We start from the raw sequence: 19,458 nt of genomic DNA on the forward strand, positions 1-19,458 counted from the left end.
TCCAGGACCAGATAGATTCACAGCTGAATTCTTTCAGAGGTACAAGGAGGAGGTGGTACCATTTCTTCTGAAACTATTCCAAACAATTGAAAAGGAGGGACTCCTCCCTAATTCATTTTGGGAAGCCAGCATCATCCTGATACCAAAACCTGGCAGAGATACAACAAAAAAAGAGAAAACTTCAGGCCATTTCTAATGAACATTAATGCAAAATTCCACAGTAAAATACTGGCAAACCAAGCCAGCAGCATATCAAAAAGCTTATCCATCATGGTAAGATCAGCTTCATCCCTGGGATGCAAGGCTGGTTCAACATATATAAATCAATAAATGTAATCCATCACATCAACAGAACTAAAGACAAAATCCACATGATTATCTCAATAGTCACATAAAATGCCTTCGGTAAAATTCAACATCCTTCATATTAAAAACTCTCAATAAACTAGATATTGAAGGAACATACCACAAAACAATAAAAGCCATTTATTACAAGCCTACAGCCAGTATCATACTGGATGGGCAAAAGCTGGAAGCATTCCCCTTGAAAACGAGCACAAGACAAGGTTGCCCTCTCTTACCACTCCTGTTCAACATAGTACTGGAAATTCCGGCCAGGGCAATCAGGCAAGAGAAAGAAATTAAGGGTATTCAGGCAGGAAAAAAGGAACTCAAATTGTCTCTGTTTGCAGATGACATGATCTGTTATCTAGAAAACCCCATCATACCAGCCCAAAAGCTTTTTAAGCTGATAAGCAACTTTAGCTAAGTCTCAGGATACAAAATCAATGTACTCAAAATGCAAACAATCCTATACAGAAACAACAGACAAGCAGAGAGACAAATCATGAATGAACTGTCATTCACAATTGCTACAAAGAAAATAAAATAACTAGGAATACAGTTAAGCAGGGAAGTGAAGGACCTCTTCAAGGAGAACTACAGACCACTGCTCAAGGAAATCAGAGAGGATAAAAACAAATGGAAAAACATTCCATGCTCATGGATAGGAAGAATCAATATCGTGACAATGACCATACTGTCCAAAGTAATTTATAGATTCAATGTTATTCCCATTAAAACTACCATCAACATTCTTCACATGATTAGGAAAAACTACTTTAAAATTCATATGAAACCAAAAAAGGGCCTGCATAGCAAAGCCAATCCTAAGCAAAAGGGACAAATCTGGAGGCATCATGCTACCTGACATCAAACAATCCTACAAGGCTACAGTCACCAAAACAGCATGGTACTGGTGCAAAAACAGACACAAAGACCAATGGAACCGAATAGAGATCTCAGAAATAAGACCTCATACCTACAACCACTTGATCTTCAACAAACCTGATAAAGACAAGCAATAAAGAAAGGATTTCCTATTTAATAAATGGAGCTGGGAGAACTGGCTAGCCATATGCAGGAACTTGAAACTGGACCCCTTCCTTACACTATATACAAAAATTAACTCAAGATGGAATAAAGACTTAAACATAAAACCTAAAACTATAAAAACCCCAGATGAAAATCTAGGCAATACCATTCAGGACATAGGGATGGACAAAGATTTCATGGTGAAAATATCAAAAGCAATGGCAACAAAAGCCAAAATTGACAAATGGCATCTAATTAAACTAAAGAGCATCTGCACAGCAAAAGAAAATATCATCAGAGTGAACAGACAAGCTATAGAATGGGAGAAACTTTTTGCAATCTGTCCATCTGACAAAGGTCTAATATCAAGAATTTACAGGGAACTTAAACAAATTTACAAGATAAAAACAAACAACCCCATTAAAAAGTGGGCAAAGGACATGAAAAGACACTTCTCAAAAGAGGACATTTATGAAGCCAAAAAACCTGAAAAAAAGCTCAACACCACTGATCATTAGAGAAATACAAATTAAGACCACAATGAGGTACCACCTCATGCTGGTTAGAATGGCAAGTATTAAAAAGTCAAGAAACAACAGAGGCTGGTGAGGCTGCCTAGAAACAAGAACACTTTTACACTGTCGGTGGGAATGTAAATTAATTCAACCATTGTGGACGACAGTGTGGTGATCCCTCAGAGACCTGGAGGCAGAAATACTTTGTGACCCAGCAATCTCGTTACTGGGTTTATACACAAATAAATATAAATCCTTCTGTTATAAAGATACATGCACATGCATGTGCCTTGCATCACTATTCACAATGGCAAAGACATAGAATCAACCTAAATCCCTATCAATGATATACCAGATAAAGAAAATGTGGTACATATACATCATGGAATACTATACAGCCATAAAAAGGAGGAAGATCATGTCCTGTACAGGGAAAAAGATGGAACTGGAAGCCGTTATCCTCAGCAAACTAATGGAGGAACAGAAAACCAAACATTGCATGTTCTCACCTACAAGTGGGAGCTAGTCAATGAGAACACATAGACACAGGGAGGGGAACAACACACACTGGGACCTGTCAAAAGTAGTAGGGAGAGAGAGCATTAGGATAAATAGCTAATGCATGCTGGGTTTAAGGTGATGTGTTGATAGGTGCAGCAAATCACCATGGTACACATTTACCTGTGTAACAAACCTGCACATCCCGCACATGTACTCAGGAACTTAAAATAAAATAAAATACACCAAAATAAAATAATATAAAATAAGAAAGTTACTTGTTCAAAGTTAATACAGCTATTGGTAGCAGAAATAGCATTTGAAGCATGGAAATCTGGCTTTAGAGTCCTCATTCTTGTATCAGAGAATGTAGAAATAGTTAATTATATTTTTATGTTATATTTCTAAGAAACAAGATTTATCTTTAAATAGAATAAAATAGAATAGTTATTACTAAATTAAGTGATAAATAGTAGGGGAAAGTATAGTCACATGATGTGTTCATGTATCTAGATCCAGATTAATCGTATACTGAAAGAGCTTTTCATTGTCACTATAGAACCACCAGTTATTTATCTTTGAGAAACCATAAAAAATGAGACAACTGTTGTGAGGCTGAAGATGAGTCAATACATACCTCTCCCTCTTTAGGGAAGAAAGAAGAAAATCAAAACCTCTAAACTATGGCATGAGATAAATATATCCAGGCTTGCTATCAAAACTTTTAGCACTTAAGAAAGAATGCAGCATTCATGAGGTGTCACTTTGTGTGTGTGTGTGTGTGTGTGTGTGTGTGTGTGTGTTTTGGTCATAGTAGGAAATGATGACCTGAATTGAGAGTTGTTCAGTATACTTGTATTTGACTGTAAAACATAACCAAAATATACAATGGGTGGGTAAGGGAAGTTTGTAATGAGTCTTCCCTTTTCAGCATTTTAATAAATATCTTTGAGAAAAATAAGTCCCATCTTTGCTTAATTTGCATTTGGTAAAGGTTGCTTGTTTTTTTGAACTCAAGAATCAGTAATTTTAGAGAAGTGTGTGTGAAAGGGGTGGAAGTGGACTGTCTAAATCTCACCCAATTTGTGATACAATCAGTTCTTATGTCTCTCCTCATCAATAGTATCACCAGAGTGACCAGGCAACCTACAGAATGGGAGAAAATTTTTGCAATCTACCCATCTGACAAAGCGCTAATATCCAGAAGCTACAAGGAACTTAAACAAATTTACAATAAAATATATAAACAAACCCCGTCAAAAAGTGGGCAAAGAATATGAACAGACACTTCTCAAAAGAAGACATTTATGCAGCCAACAGACACACACACAAAAATGCTCATCATCACTGGTCATCAGAGAAATGCAAATCAAAACCACAGTGAGATACCATCTCACGCCAGTTAGAATGGCAATCATTAAAAAGTCAGGAAACAACAGATTCTGGATAGGATGTGGAGAAATAGGAATGCTTTTACACTGTTGGTGAGAGTGTAAATTATTTCAACCATTGTGGAAGACAGTGTGACGATTCCTCAATGATCTAGAACTAGGAATACCATTTGACCCAGCAATCCTATTACTGGGTATATACCCAAAGGTTTATAAATCATTCTACTATAAAGACACATGCACACGTATGTTCATTGTGGCACTATTCAAAATAGCAAATACTTGGAACCAACACAAATGCCCATCAATGTTAGACTGGATTAAAAAAAGTGGCACATATACACCATGGAATACTATGCAGCCATAAAAAAGAATAAGTTCATGTCCTTTGCACGCACATGGATGAAGCTGGAAACCATCATTCTCAGGAAACTAACATAGTAACACAAAACCAAACACCACATGTTCTCACTCATACGTGGGAGTTGAACAATGAGAACATATGGGCACAGGGAGGGGAACAACACACAGCAGGGCCTGTCAGGAGGTGGGGGGTAAGTGGATGGATAGCATTAGGAGAAATACATAATATAGATAACAGGCTGATGGGTACAGCAAACCACCATGGCACATGCATACCTATGTAACAAACCTGCACATTCTGTACATGCATCCCAGAACTTAACATGTAATAAAAAAAGAAAATACGATAAAAAAAGAAATGGATTTATAAAGCAACACAGGACTAATGCTTGGCTTTTTATTAGACATCTAAACTACCAATTGTAAATTTATTTAAATAATGTTGCAAATTTTAAGATGCAACATTTTTCCATAAAAAGTCTATAAAGTTGCTTAGATATCGAGTAGAAGGTTGAATCTTCACTTGATATTTATCCATAAAGGTGTGTCATACATTTGGGAAACATCCATCATGCATGCAGCACTGAGTAAAACGTTGGGAAAACTTATTAACAGCCAGTAGAATTTGTAAGAGTGCTTCATAGTGAATATAGAGGAGAGTGGTAGAGTTCAGTTGTAAAGTAACAACAACCAGACAAAATTTCAGAAATGAACAAAACAAAAATCATGCAAAATCTCATAGAACTGGATTGCATTAGACTTATGTTTCAAGGAAGCATTCTGGCTCCAATAACATGTTCAATCACTGAATTACTTTTTTACTCACGTCTATGTTATTTCTAGGAATGGAAGGTCTGTCCTAACACCAACGGATATGTAGGTGGTGTTCTAGGATAAAAAGGCCAGTGTGTTGAAGTCACATTAACCTTGTTTTAAATACCAGCTAATTCTTTATTAAGGGAAATACATAATTGATAGCAAGAAGATACCATTTAACTTTGGCGAGACATTGCATTAGTTACGTATCCTCCCTAGGATAGCATCTTTACTTGAAAATAAGCATAGTAATAGCCATATTGTTGTTGCATATTTATGAAAAATAACAGAATCTGATACATAAGGTGCAGAATATATTTCAGGTCCTTAATTTTGCTACCTGCTATTTATGGACAGATTTTCAGACATATATATGTGCCCTGAATTCTCAGTATTTCCTCCTCACATTTTTGTCACTGTGCTCTGTCCAGCTACTGTGGTACTTCAATACAGAATTTAAGCAGAGCAGCCTGATTTCATCTATTTTTCTTCATTTTGCTATTCGACTTCTTGCTTCCAAGGGGTCTCCATGTATATTTCCAAGTTCCCTAACAAGAAATAGGTCTGCAAAGTCTCTTCAAATGAAAATAACACATTTTAAAATGGAAAAAGAGATTTTCAGGCCTGGGGTCCTCTGAATCTTTTGAAAATTACTGAACGATAAAAACTATAAAAGCTCTTGCTATGATACTGATGTATAAAAAAGTTGAACCGTTGTATTTTTACTGTTTTCTGGATTAAAAATGCTGTTAAGCTATCTAATTCTAAGCTATTACACAGATGAGACTCAATTACCTCCTCTGAAAACAGTTATTGACTCTAATCAAGAAGGTCAGAGACCATATTTCAAGCAAGTAATCAACATCAGCTGAAGAAGTATAAAGAGAATTTTGATTTGTGAATTTGTTTTGAGATTTCCTTCCAGGAACATTAGATCTACATCATATACTGTAAGTTTAGGAAGTGAAAGCATTTGACTTAGGGAGGACAGAAGAATGTGTAAAAAGAGAAAACGACTCTGAACAATCATGGATGTGGGACATAGAAAATATATATTTCAGGAATCTCAAATAATTGCAGTATGCTGTTTAAACTGTTCCTTTAAAAATTATAAAAATGTGAGTTTAAGAAAATAATATAATTATTATTTCTGAATAAATTTCTGTCATTGCTTCTAGCACTCACGGTCCATTTTAGCATTGTCATATTGTTAGGATTTTATTTTTAAATACTAATAACTATCATAAGCACAAGATCCTATGAGATACTCTGTTTATTTTAAGAAATATACTACACAGTGTTTTTAATAAAATAGCAAGTTAAACAACGCAATGCCAAAAGGTAAGAAATATAATAATTTCAATGAAGGCTTTACCAAAGAGATAGTGCTCAAATACATTTGGAAGATAGGCAAGTTTATATATAGCGCAGGAAGGGCATTCCTGTTGGGGATTTGGGATGAATAAAAGTAGAAAAGTTTATTCCTCTTTCAAGAATTCAGTATTCTTTCCTTGAGTGGAAGTATTTAATGTTGCAGTAATTTTTTTTTTTTTTTTTTTTTTTTTTTTTTTTTTTTTTTTTTACTTTTATTTTAGATTCAGAAAGTACATGTTCAGGTTTGTTACCTGAGCATATTGAGTGATGCTGAGGTTTGAGGCACAAATAATCCTCTCATCCAAGTGTGAACATAGTACCCAAAGGTAGCTTTTCAACCCTTGTTCTACCCTTCCCTCCCTACTCTACTTGTCCCCAGCATCTATTATTCTCATTTTTATGTCCACGAATACCCAGTGTTTAGTTCCCGCTTATAAGTGAGAACATGTGGTATTTGGTTTTCTGTTCCCGCTCTTATTTGTTCCTGCTCTTATTTGCTTAGCACAATGGCCTCCAGCTGCATCCATGTTGTTGCAAAGGATGTAATTTCACGTTTAATGGTTGCATAGCATTCCATGGTGTATATGTACCACATCTTTTTTACCCAGCCCACCATTGATGGGAACCTAGGTTGATTCTATGTCTTTCCTATGGTGAATAGTGCTGTGATGAACATATGAGTGCATATGTCTTTTTGTGTTTTTTGAGATACGTACCTAGTAATGGAATTACTGGGTCAAATGGTAGTTCTGTTTGTTATTTGAAAAATTTTCGAATTGCTTTCTGCAGTGGCTGAACTAATTTACATTCTCATCAACAGTGTATAATGACTGGTGTGAGATGGTATTTCATTGTGTTTTTGTTTTGCATATCTCTGATTAGTCATTTTTACCCATTTTTTTTAAATGGGATTGTTTTCTGTTTTTTGAAATAATTTATTTGTAAATTCTGGACATTAAAGTTTTTTCAAATGCATCGTTTTCAAATATTTTCTCCCATCCTTTAGGTCATCTGTTTACTCTGTTTATAGTTTTCTTTTGCTGTGCAGAAGCTCTTTAGTTTAATTAGGTCCCTCTTGTCAATTTTTGTTTTTGTGATTGCTTTTGAGGAATTGGTCATAAATGTTTTCCCAAGGCTATTGTCCAGAATGGTGTTTCTGAGATTTTCTTCTAGGGTTCTTATAATTTTAGGTCTTTCATTTAAATCTCTAATCCATCTTGAGTCAATGTTTGTATATGGTGATAGGTAGTGGTTCAATTTCATTCTTCTGCATATGGCTAGCCAGCTATCCTAGCACTTTTTATTGAATAGGGAGTCCTTTTCCTTTTCTCATTGTTTGTTTTTGTCAACTTTGTTGAATATCAGATGTCTGTAGTTGTGCAGCTTTGTTTCTGGGTTCTCTTTTCTGTTCCACGGGTCTATGTGTCCTTTTTTTTTTGTACCAGTACCATGCTATTCTGCTTCCTGTAGCCCTATAGTATAGTCTGAAGTTGGGCAATGTGATGCCTCCAGCTTGCTCTTTTTGCTTAGGATTTCTTTGGCTATCTGGGCTCTTTTTTAGTTCCATATACAATTTAGAATTTATTTCTAGTTCTGTGAAAAATGATGTTGATAGTTTGATAGGAATAGTCTTGAATCTAGAGATTGTTTTGGGTGGTATGGCCATTTTGCCAATATTTATTCTTCAAATGCATAAGCATAGGATGTTTTCCATTTCTTTGTGTCATCTATGATTTCTTTTAGCAGCGTTTTGTACTTCTTTTAGAGATCTTATCTGTCTTTGGTTAGATGTATTCCTTGTTTTTTTGTGTGTGTGACTATTGTAAATGGGTTTGCATTCTTGCTTTGAGTCTGAGCTTGAATATTACTGGTTTTAGAAATGCTAATTTCTGTACATTGATTTTATATCCTGAATTTTTACTGATGTCTTTTGTCAGTTCTAGGAGCCTTTTGGCAGAGTCTATAGGGTTGTCTAAGTATAGAATCATACCGTCCATAAAGAAAGATAGTTTGAACTCTTTTTTTTCCCCTATTTTGATGCCATTTATTTCTTTCTTTTGCTCTAACACTCACAGTACTATGTTGAATAGGAGTGGTGAGAATGAGCACCTTTGTCTTCCTCCAGTTCTCAAGGGGAATGGTTCCAGTTTTTGCCCATTCAGTAGGATGTTGACTGTGGGTAAGTGGCAGGTTTTGAGAATCATAGCTAGTAGTTTCACTTTAAGACATGGAATTATTAGGCAACATATCCAAGGTCATAGGTCTAAAGTTATTTATTTTTAAAAGTAGTATCCGTCTTCCCCAGTAAAATTAAGTTCCATAGATGAAGGTGTGTTGCCCTGTTTGATGTTTTTAACAAATTAATTCGCTAGAAGTACAATAGGGGTTTTTCCTTTTTCTTTTCTTTTTCGTTTTCTTTTTTTTTTTTTTTTAAGATAGGACAATAATTTGAGGCTAGGAGAAAATGTAATAATAGCAATAAGCAAAGTCTGGATTTCAGTGGTTATTACAATTCTTAAAGCAATCTGTTTACTCAGCTACTGATAAAACTGATTTTGCTAAAAATTATGCCCAGATTGAATATTTTGTAAGTTGAAAGCACTACACTGTTAAAATTAGCCCTTCTTTTCATCATTTTTATTTGACATGAAGTAAGTTTTAACTTATTTTTAGATAATCAAAATGTATTTATGTTAAGAAGTTTCACATTTTTAAAACTGCACTGGCTTAACTATTGATACAATAAATGTAATACTTGAATTCACTATTCAGATTTCTGTGATATCCCAGATTGGGCAGCTAGAAAGCATCTGTAGGGAGGAGGGAAATCTTTCTCTTTACTCTCTGAAGGTTCAGTTATTGAGGCTGTGAAATAAACTGACAGTAGAAACATTACAGTAGAAAAGACACACATTTATTATGTGCATATGCATTGACATCTCACAAAATATGAGACTTGAAGAAGAGCCAGATGATTGAGGTGTATATATCTCTGAGCTAGAGAGAAACAGGAGCTTGTGACTTCTGTGGGGGAGGTGGCAACAGGTCATGGGAAGGAAACGTATGGCAAACAAATGCTGTCTTGTTATGCAAATAAAAAGCCTCGCAGGTACTAAAAGTTGTCTCAGAGTAGTCTATCAGAAGAATCTGTAATAGCCTGTGACAAAGTCTGTCTGAGCTAAGTGTTGTCCTTCAGTAATCTCTCCCATGATAACATCTTCTCTAGTTCATGAGATTTTCATGGCAATTGTTTCCTTTATAGATCTAGCTTTCTTTTATAAATGGACAGCTTTTCAGAGCCACTCTTATCTGCAGTTTCTCAGAATAATCAGCTTAAAATATGCCTAAAAGGTATATTCTGGGGTGGTATATTCTTGGATAATATAGTTATATTTTGGGGTGTTGTATTGTGAAACCGAACATATAATATGTAATATTTTTTATATGGATGCCATATCAAAGTCAACTTGATATGGTTTGGCTGTGTGCCTACCCAAATCTCATCTTAAGTTGTAGTTCCCATAATCCCCACATGTCAGGGAGGGACCCCGTGTGAGGTAATTGAATCATGATGGCAGTTACTCCTATGTTGTTCTTGTAATAGTGAGTGAGTTCTCATGAGATCCAATGGTTTTATAAGGAGCTTTGTCCCCTTTGCTAGGCATTTCTCCTTGCTGCCTCTCTGTGAAGAACAATGTGTTTTCTTCCCCTTCTGCAATGATTGTAAGTCTCCTGAGGCCTCCCCAGTCATGCTGAACTGTGAGTCAATTAAACCTCTTTTCTTTATAAATTACCCAGTCTAGGGTATATCTTTATTAGCAGCATAAAATAGACTAATACATGAGTTTAGAGGAAATTGCCTTAATATTTTTAAATATATTAAAAATGTTCTTGAATAAATTAAAATCTTCTATTCACTATCACTCCCACCCCACATATTGTAATTCCATGTTTAAGGGCTTGTGTCCTCACAGTGCAACTTACTAGCTATGTGACATCAAATCTATTATTTAACCTCTCTATGCTTCATTTTCTTTTTCTTTTTTATTTTCCGTCTTTTTAATTTTTATAAAATGGGGATAAAAATTATATTTCCATCACTGAAAACATTGAACAAAACAGAGAGACAATGTAAGTCATATAGACTATTCAATACAATGTTATTGCTGATAGTAAACCTTAAGAAAATTGAGCTTTTTATATGATTTCTCACAGACACTGGGTAATATTTAGAGAAAATATGCAAGAATTCTGAATTTTTAATTAATAAATAAATACATTAAAAAATAAAAATCTAACACAAAATAATAATGATCATACATAACTCCTTAGTAACTGTAGGAATTGGGAATGCCACTGAGACTCTTACAAACCTTTAGAATATGGGAACGTTGGAAATAATGTAATCTGATGCCTCCATTTTAACACTTGGAAGACAAGAGTCAGAGAAAAGCTACTTGATTTGTTCAAGCCAGGCAATGTGAATGTATGATGTTCTTTTCTGTAACATCCACTGTTTAAAAATACTGAAATATTGTGATAAGGGATGTCAGACCAAATATTTAAAGATAAACGCACCTGAGGTAAACACACCTGGCCGGATAATTGAAGGTTACCAGATTTGCAATATATTGCATGTATATGTGTGTATTCCATCAAAAAGTTTGGCCAAAATGTGATATTAAAGAAATATTATTTAAAGTATTTGAAATATTTCAACCAAAAATGTTTGTCAAAATGTGACATTGAAAAAAATATTTGAAGTATACTATAGTTACTATAATATGGGTCATAACTTCAAACAATATACTAAATCTTGACCCTAAATTTAAATTATAAAAATTAAATTATAACATTAAATATTATAAGATATATGTAACTTGGAATTTCCAGGACATATCAATGTCCATATAACTTTTTTCTATTTATTAAAGATAATTTTATATGTTGAATTAAGCAGCACTTGAAAATTCTAAATTATCTTATGAATAAATTCACATCAAAGTAAGAGTGCTTTGTCAGGAGATAAAGTATACAAAAGAAAATCTGTTCATATGTCATTTATTTTGACTTTCAATCCAGTATTTAAAATTTTTACATTTGATTAGAAAGACCAGAAAGATGGTGTCTCACCTTAAATATATTAAAACATTAGATATGAAATAAAGACATTCAGATAAACACTTTTTTTTTTGGTTTGTTTTTCAGGATTTAAGTTAAAGTTTAATGTAGATATCTTGCTTAAATTTGTTATGAGTTGTACACAAATTACATACAACATTTCTCAGCTTGAATGTTGATTAGAGTGAATGTTAAGGTATATAATTGGGGGTATTTGTGTTAAAAATTCATATTTACAAACCTGAGATCTGTGGGAAGATTTTTAGTGTTTTATTCAATGTTTATCATTTGAGGTAAATGTTGGCAATAATTATAATAAAATTACTAGAGCAGATTCTTATATATAAAAGTAAACCTCTTTCTCCTAAACTTATCACCTCATTTTTCTCAACAACATAAAAATATCTAAATATTTTCTTAAAAACATGATTCAGTTCATACACTGGGATACAATTGTGTTTCTGAATTTAGACCTGTCAACAGGGATGATCAGGAAGGTACAAAAGTTTTGTATATGTGTTTGGTGGCTTTGTCACATAGGGCAGGTCACTGGTGGATATTATATGTGTACTATAAGCTTATTATGCTTATTAATATAAGGTGACTTATACAGAGTCAGGTATACTTATACAGGTGACTTACACATAGCTCCTTTTAGTGATAAAAATAAGTTTAGTTTGAGAAGTGATAAAAGATTAATTTTTGTCTATAAAAATTCATATGACCTGCAAAAATATACAATATGCAGAAAATTTGTCTTTACTTTTTAACTAGCATGTTGAATGTCCTTGTAATTGTAGATAGCAGTTATAGCATTGCAATGCCAATGCTACTATGTCAAAAATAATATTCCTAGTTTAGCGTAGAGACACAAAGCTTTTGACACAGAGAGAATAAAGTGGGTCCTAGCTATATAATTTATTCCCAAAATCAGTACAATTTTGACAGTGAAAAGGTACGTATAAATAACAATGCCAGAAAAACAGGAGTTAAATAAGACTGTGACAGAAAAAAATGTGTATCAGTTTTTCTTTCATAGACATTTAAGAGTTCAAAGGAGTTTATGTGGTTTGTCATATTTAATGTGATGCACTAGTAGTAGGACTAGAAATAAAACCTTGGTTTTCTGAACCACATTGAGTTTCTGGAAACCCATAGTAGTCACATAAAAGTGGTAAGAACTCAAACATGTAATATCAAATAATTTTCAAAATATTTTTATCTAATTAAAAATTCCATTATCATCAAAGTAAAGCCATTTCCCTACTAACATCATAAAGGAAAGTAAAGGCAGTCCTTGTTTTGTATGGTTTGGATATGCACAAACTCAAGTCGCCAGGTTTTAGTTTAATAGCACCAGTCCTCCAAAATCAAGGTTCAAATTTCTGTTACCACAGTATAATAACTAAGTAAATGTGTAAAGTACAAACTTCTCTGCTATCTCTTTAGTCAACAAATTATAACAGATACAAATTCTGATCAGTAACCAACCACTTTATTCTAGGTCTGTCAGTGATTGGTCATTGTCATTTCTTATTTAGTTCACGTGCAGAGAACAATACATGCAATTGTGTTGCCTCCTTGTCTCCTAAAGATAAATCCATTTGACATTAAACAAATAATCAAACTAAAAAGTTCTCCAGTAAAGAAGAAAGTGTTAGTAAAGAAACAAGATAGTGCTGGAAGTACAATTTGAATAGAATATGAATATGCTGTCAAAGAAGAGATACATGGCTCTGGAAATGTTGATTGTCATCATTCAAAAGTCTCTAGATATACAACCAGAGGAACTTAATGAAGTTGAAATTATCAACATAAATGAGGAAAGCAGTCATGACAAAATGATGAAGATATCCCAGAGGCAAAGATGCCAGCAAAAATCTTTACATTGATGGAACACTTGGAGATATTTCATGGCATTGAAAGTACATGCAAGGGATAAAATGTTAGAAAGTAATCCAAACTTAGAAAAGAAAATTATAACTTGCAAAATCATAGACAGGCAAACATCCACCCATCCTCTTTTTCTTTAGAGATGGAGTCTTGCTGTATTGCCCAGGCTGGAGGCAAACACTTTTTAAACTTCTTGCTAAGTTTTTACAAAGTAAATACTTTAGTTCTCAATGTTTCTAATGCTTTAAATTGCAGTTAAATTTTATAAATATTTCTGAAATAAATATGAGTTTAGTTTTTTTATTTGCCTATGTATGTATAACTGGTAGTAAAGGAGTTTTTAATGTTTTGAGAAAAAGGTTTAAGGGTCATGGAAAAATCACAATTTTTTTTTCATTGATTATCAAGAATTTTTTGCATGTCTTCAGCTTGCATGGTTAATTTAAGGTCTTGCAACACCGGGCAAAGTGAGGCTCACCTGTAATGTAGAACATATTTAACCAGATTGGACTTTTTATTTTTTTTAAGTATGGTTTGCTTCTATCACATTGATCATTTTTTGTACTTTTAACTTTTGATTTAATTTTAAATTTACAGAAAACATGCAATAGTAAAAGTAACTGCTAAAAGTCTTCCACCCATATTTGGCCATTGTTTACATTTTTCTCCATTGACTTTATAATCATTCTCTCTCTCTCTCTCTCTCTCTCTCTCTCTCTCTCTGTCTCTGTTTCCCTCTATCTGCCTTTCTCCATATTCCTACACTCCTCTTTCCTTTACGTTTCTTGACTTTGCTATTTCTGAACCTTATTAGCTAGTTTGTTGAGAAGAATGTCACTTGATTTGGGTTGATCTGATATTTCTTCATGATTATATTCAGGTTAGGCGTATTATTGGTAGGAATACCATAGAATTGAGACTGGGCTTTTTACTGACTCTTATAGTTTTATCCCATTACTGGTGATGTTAACTTCAGTTCTTGGTTGGAGTTATATCTGTCAGATTTTTCTTTATGAAATTACTGTTTTGGCCTAACATATAAATTTGGAGAGGGATATTTTATAATTTTTAAATTCCTGATTTCTTATCAAATGATAACCCACTAGTTTTAGCATCTACTAATGATGCAATTTTTTGTTTTTAAAGTTCAAATAAAACTAAGGGATAAAGGTAGTTAGAATGTAAATTGGTGCTGTATTTCTGTGGAGTATTTGGCAAAAAAAAATCAAAAGTTTAAACACTTAAATATCTAGTAATTCTTTTTGTGGAATTTTTTTTCCAAAAAAAAAAAAAATTACTGATTTCTTCATTGAAGCTATATTTAAGAGAGTGATATTTTTGAAATAAACTAAGTAACCTACAACAGAGGATTATTACATTAATATAATAGGATATTAAGCAATTACTTTAAATTATGTTTTGAGGTATGTTTAATGGTCAAGAAAATTAATTAACATATAATGTTAATAACATATATCTAATTATAAAACAGCATTGAATTATCATATTTTTGCATAAATTAGGGTTTTTTAAGAGTAAAATAGAATTTTCTTTTATGAAAATAATAGTGATTATTACCTCTAGATTAGCAGCATTTAAGTACTGCTTGCTTTGCCTAATATTTAATTTTTTGATATTGTCTAAGTAAAAAAAGGTTTAATATTTTTGTGGCATAAATTTTATATTTGAAGCAAATAAAACATTATAAGCATCTTCAGTAATAGTCAAATTAACATTTTACAATATAATTTGAGTTCATGTGAGCTGAGCAATCAGTTATTTGCAATGTTTAATTCACTCCTTTGGGATCAGGGGAAATGCTAGGTATTGATTCACAGTGACCGGTTGAAAATGAAGATGAAATAAATTGTTTGATCAAAGTGTATTTGCTTAGAAATTCATGCATTTGGAAACAAAACTACAAAAGAAGCATTAATTCAATTTCCTTTCAACTTTTCTTTCAGGAAAAAGGTCTTATTGTCCCCAAATTCTAATTAGCACAGATGCTCTTCAGCTTATGATGGGGTTATAGTCTGATAAACGCATTGTAAGTTGAAAATATTGCAGGTTGAAAATGCATTTAATACACCTAATCTACTGAACATCGTAGCTTAGCATATCCTACCATAAACATGATCAGAATACTTGCTTTATATATAACCTACAGTTGGGCAAAAATCATCTAACACAAAGTGTATTTTATAATAAAGTATTGAATAGCTCATGTAATTTATTGAATACTGTACTGAAAGTGAAAAAGTTTTGTACTGGTACCTGAAGTGTGGTTTCTACTTAATGTGTATTCCTTTCACACCATTGTAAAGCTGAAAATCAGTAAGTCAAACAATTGTAAGTCAGGAACTGTTTATGTTTTAAGAATTTATCATTAATTATTATTGTTCATATGGTTTTTTTATTCATCTTCAGCGGCGGCATTTTACATACAAAAAAACTGTATTAAAATATTTTCCGTTGAATGAATTAGCATTGCATGATTGTAAAATATCAAATTTATATATTTTATAAGGTCCTTCATAACATGTGCCCTGCTTTTTCATTAAATTCTCATTTGCATTGCCATAGTTTGTACTTCTTTTACTGAATGTCTTTTCTTTTTATTCTTGGTATTCTTTACTACATGTTCTCTGAACTTGCTCTGTTTTAAAAAACTTTCACTACCTTACATATACTCATAATTCCTACTTCTTCTAATTTCTATTCAAGAGCATCCTCCCAAGGAAACGCTCAGTTGACTGCCTTGGGTTGACTTCATTGTTTCGTATCTTCATAGTCTACTATTGTATATGTACACCTTTATACAGAAATGTCTATATTGTACTGTAAATATATCTTTGCATGTCTATCTCTAAGTATATCTGTAGCCTTCTCCCAAAACAAATACAGTTTGTTTTCTTTTAATTTCCTGCAAATTGCGTAGAGATTTGTATACTATGAATTTAATTAAATTCTTGAATTATTAATTGGCAAAACTGTGATGAAAATTATTTACTTACTCTTTGCCATCATCAAAATTTACTTATCAGTTAAAATTAAATTTTTTTAAATAGAAAATTTTTAAATTCAAAATTTAAAATTAAACGTTTTAATTTCATGAATCATTGCTAATATAATAGATTCACTACTGACAGGTTGCAGGAAGTTTTTAATTTATTTTGTTATCCTGATTCTATGCTAGATTTATATGAAACTATTATTATCTTTCCTGAGCCAGAATCTATCAATTTTAAACAAAAATGCACCAAGCACTATTACTTACAACGTGCTTTGGAAAATGCTAGAGGTGAGATGATAAAAGAACTTTACCCTACTTTCAGAACATAACAAATCTCTCAGTATTATTTGCCCCCAAAGCAATACATAACTTCTAATAGGTAGAAAGAAAGGATAATGAAAGAGAGAAAAGAGACTGAGGCACTTCTCAAGGAAATTATCGTAATTGTAGATCTCTGCAATTTTGCCAAACATAAGTACATCAAGAACTAACCAAGAAAACTTTTAACCTTATATTCATGTCCTGTTACTCATATCATCTCTTTGGAAGACAGGATAATAAAAATATTTATCTTGTACCTGGAGCCCAGCCAGAAACCATAACAGGCTTTCACAATGCAAGATAATCCCAGGTCTAAAAAAAAGTACAGTAAATGAGTTTTCAGTAATTTAATCAGAGTTTAGAGAAGGCTTTAAATGTCAAGCGTACAGAAAACAGGACAGATAATAGGGATATTATGCATCTTGAAACGTAATATCTTTTATTGTCAAACTAATTCATATTTTAAAGATATATATTCAAAAATATGTAAATAATAATCACTAAACTAAGTGTATACATTGAAGTAACTGAAATTAGAAACACGGGCTGGGTGCAGTGGCTCACGCTCATATTCCCAGCACTTTGGGAGGCTAAGGCACGTGGATCACTTGAGGTCAGGAGTTCAAGACCAGCCTAGCCAGCATGGTGAAATCCCATTTCTACTAAAGATAAAAAATTAGCTGGGTGTTGTGGCATATCTCGACTGAAAACACAAAAATTGGCCAGGCGTAGTGGTGTATGCCTGTCATCCCAGCTACTTGGGAGGCTGAGGCACAATAGTTGCTTGAACCCCCAAGAGGTGGAGGTTGCAGTGAGCTAAGATGGTGCAGTCTCAAAAAACAAAACAAAGCAAAACATAAAACAACCACATGAAGTTTAGGTCTAGAATGGAAAATCATGTTTCAGTTGTCCTATTCTCAGAAAGCTCTATGTTCTTCAAGTTAGAAAATTTAATTTGCTCTAGAATCTGAGCAGATAGACAAATAAGCTGTATCCTGAATATTCTCCAGTGTATAGTGGCATAGTTTTTCTTATAAATAGTTTTGAAAACTTTCCATTTTAAAAATACATACCTGGGAGTCTTCTGCTTTCGAAGATGATATTATAAAATATTTAATATTATTATTATTATTTTCTGCTAAAGGGTGGAGGTGGTTGTAAATACTAATTTAGGACAGGATATCCTGGTGTTCCAACCAGCTTACTTCCTGCAGTAGTCACTCACTTACTGTAGGTAGCACAGCTCTTTGAAGCCTATTATCTGACCTCACAGGCCATATTTCTCTATGACTTAAAATAGGAAGTGCTTTATAAAATGACTTCACACTGGTTGACCTCCTTCTGCCAAGCCACTGCTACCTCCCAGAATACTTCCATTGAGCTAGTAGGGGCCAACCATAGAAGTGGATCTGAGGTATCTGAAAACCCCTTGATTCCATTGTTCAGTGGTTTTGATTTTTTAAGCAGCAAAACTCTTTCTACAAAAAAAGAGCAAAATATCAAATATATATAAGTGTTAAAAGTGGAGCAGGTCTATTTAAAAAAAAAAGTGGGATTTCTACCTTGCCTCTTAGCACCTGTACTATGGCCATTTCTCAGCATCACTTTGTCTCCATCAAGAACTGTTTGAAAACTATTAAACTTTGGAAAGAATGAAACAGGTACCAGCCAATGGAAGGCAAAATGGCTACAGGTGGACCTGTTTTCTTTACTAATACTAAAAAAAAAGTTTTCATTTATGTAGGCTTGCATTTTCCTGGACGATGAAGGAATCTGAATTGGCAACTCTTAACTAAAGCTTTAATGTTTTCTTATAACCACAGGTCAATGTCTCAGTTCTCTTTTTTCTTGTAATCTTGTTCTATCCTAACTAAAGCATTTGCATAGTTACAATATCATTATCCACAGTAGACTAGTTTCAAATGTACTTTAATTTTAATGTGACTGTCTTTCTAATTCCAGGTTTACACCTATAAATTAGTCACCAGAAAAGATTGTGAACATCTTCAATCCTCAATTTTCTCATACATAAAATAAGAATTCTAAAAATTTAGTGACTTAAAATACGCAACATTTATCAAGCTCAGAACCTGGCCCACACTTGTTCTCTGTAATATTAATCTTGTCCTATCCTTTGTAGATAGAAAACTGCCTCCTGTGATACATTGTCTGACTTGTACAAAGAAAGTCATGTATAATCTATTTTTTTTTTTTTTTTGAGACAGAGTCTCGCTCTTTCGCCCAGGCTGGAGTGCAGTGGTGCAATCCTGGCTTACTGCAAGCTCCACCTCTCAGGTTCACGCCATTCTCCTGCCTCAGTCCCCCGAGCAGCTGGGACTACAAGCGCCCACCACCGCACCCGCCTAATCTTTTGTAATTTTTAAATTTTATTATTATTATTATTATTATTATTATTATTATTATTATTAGCAGAGACGGGGTTTCACTGGGTTAGCCAAGATGGTCTTGATCTCCTGACCTCGTGATCCACTAACCTTGGCCTCCCAAAGTGCTAGGATTACAGGCGTGAGCCACCGCGCCCAGTCCATGTATAACCTTAAAAAAAGAATTCTTTTATTTTTGTAGAAGGATATAATAACAGGAACTCAAGTTTCATTTATCTTATAAAAAGAAGTATGCCTAAATTATTTATCTCACTTCTTACTGGAAAAAAAAAAATTAACTTAACCTCTTTTTATACACATAGATCCAATAATTAATTCATATGTAATCTTTAGAATTAGAATTCCAGGGCCATTTGCAGATCTCTCTCTCTCTC

Source organism: Rhinopithecus roxellana, chromosome 8, assembly GCF_007565055.1.
Source record: "Rhinopithecus roxellana isolate Shanxi Qingling chromosome 8, ASM756505v1, whole genome shotgun sequence".
NCBI classification, from domain to species: Eukaryota; Metazoa; Chordata; class Mammalia; order Primates; family Cercopithecidae; genus Rhinopithecus; species Rhinopithecus roxellana.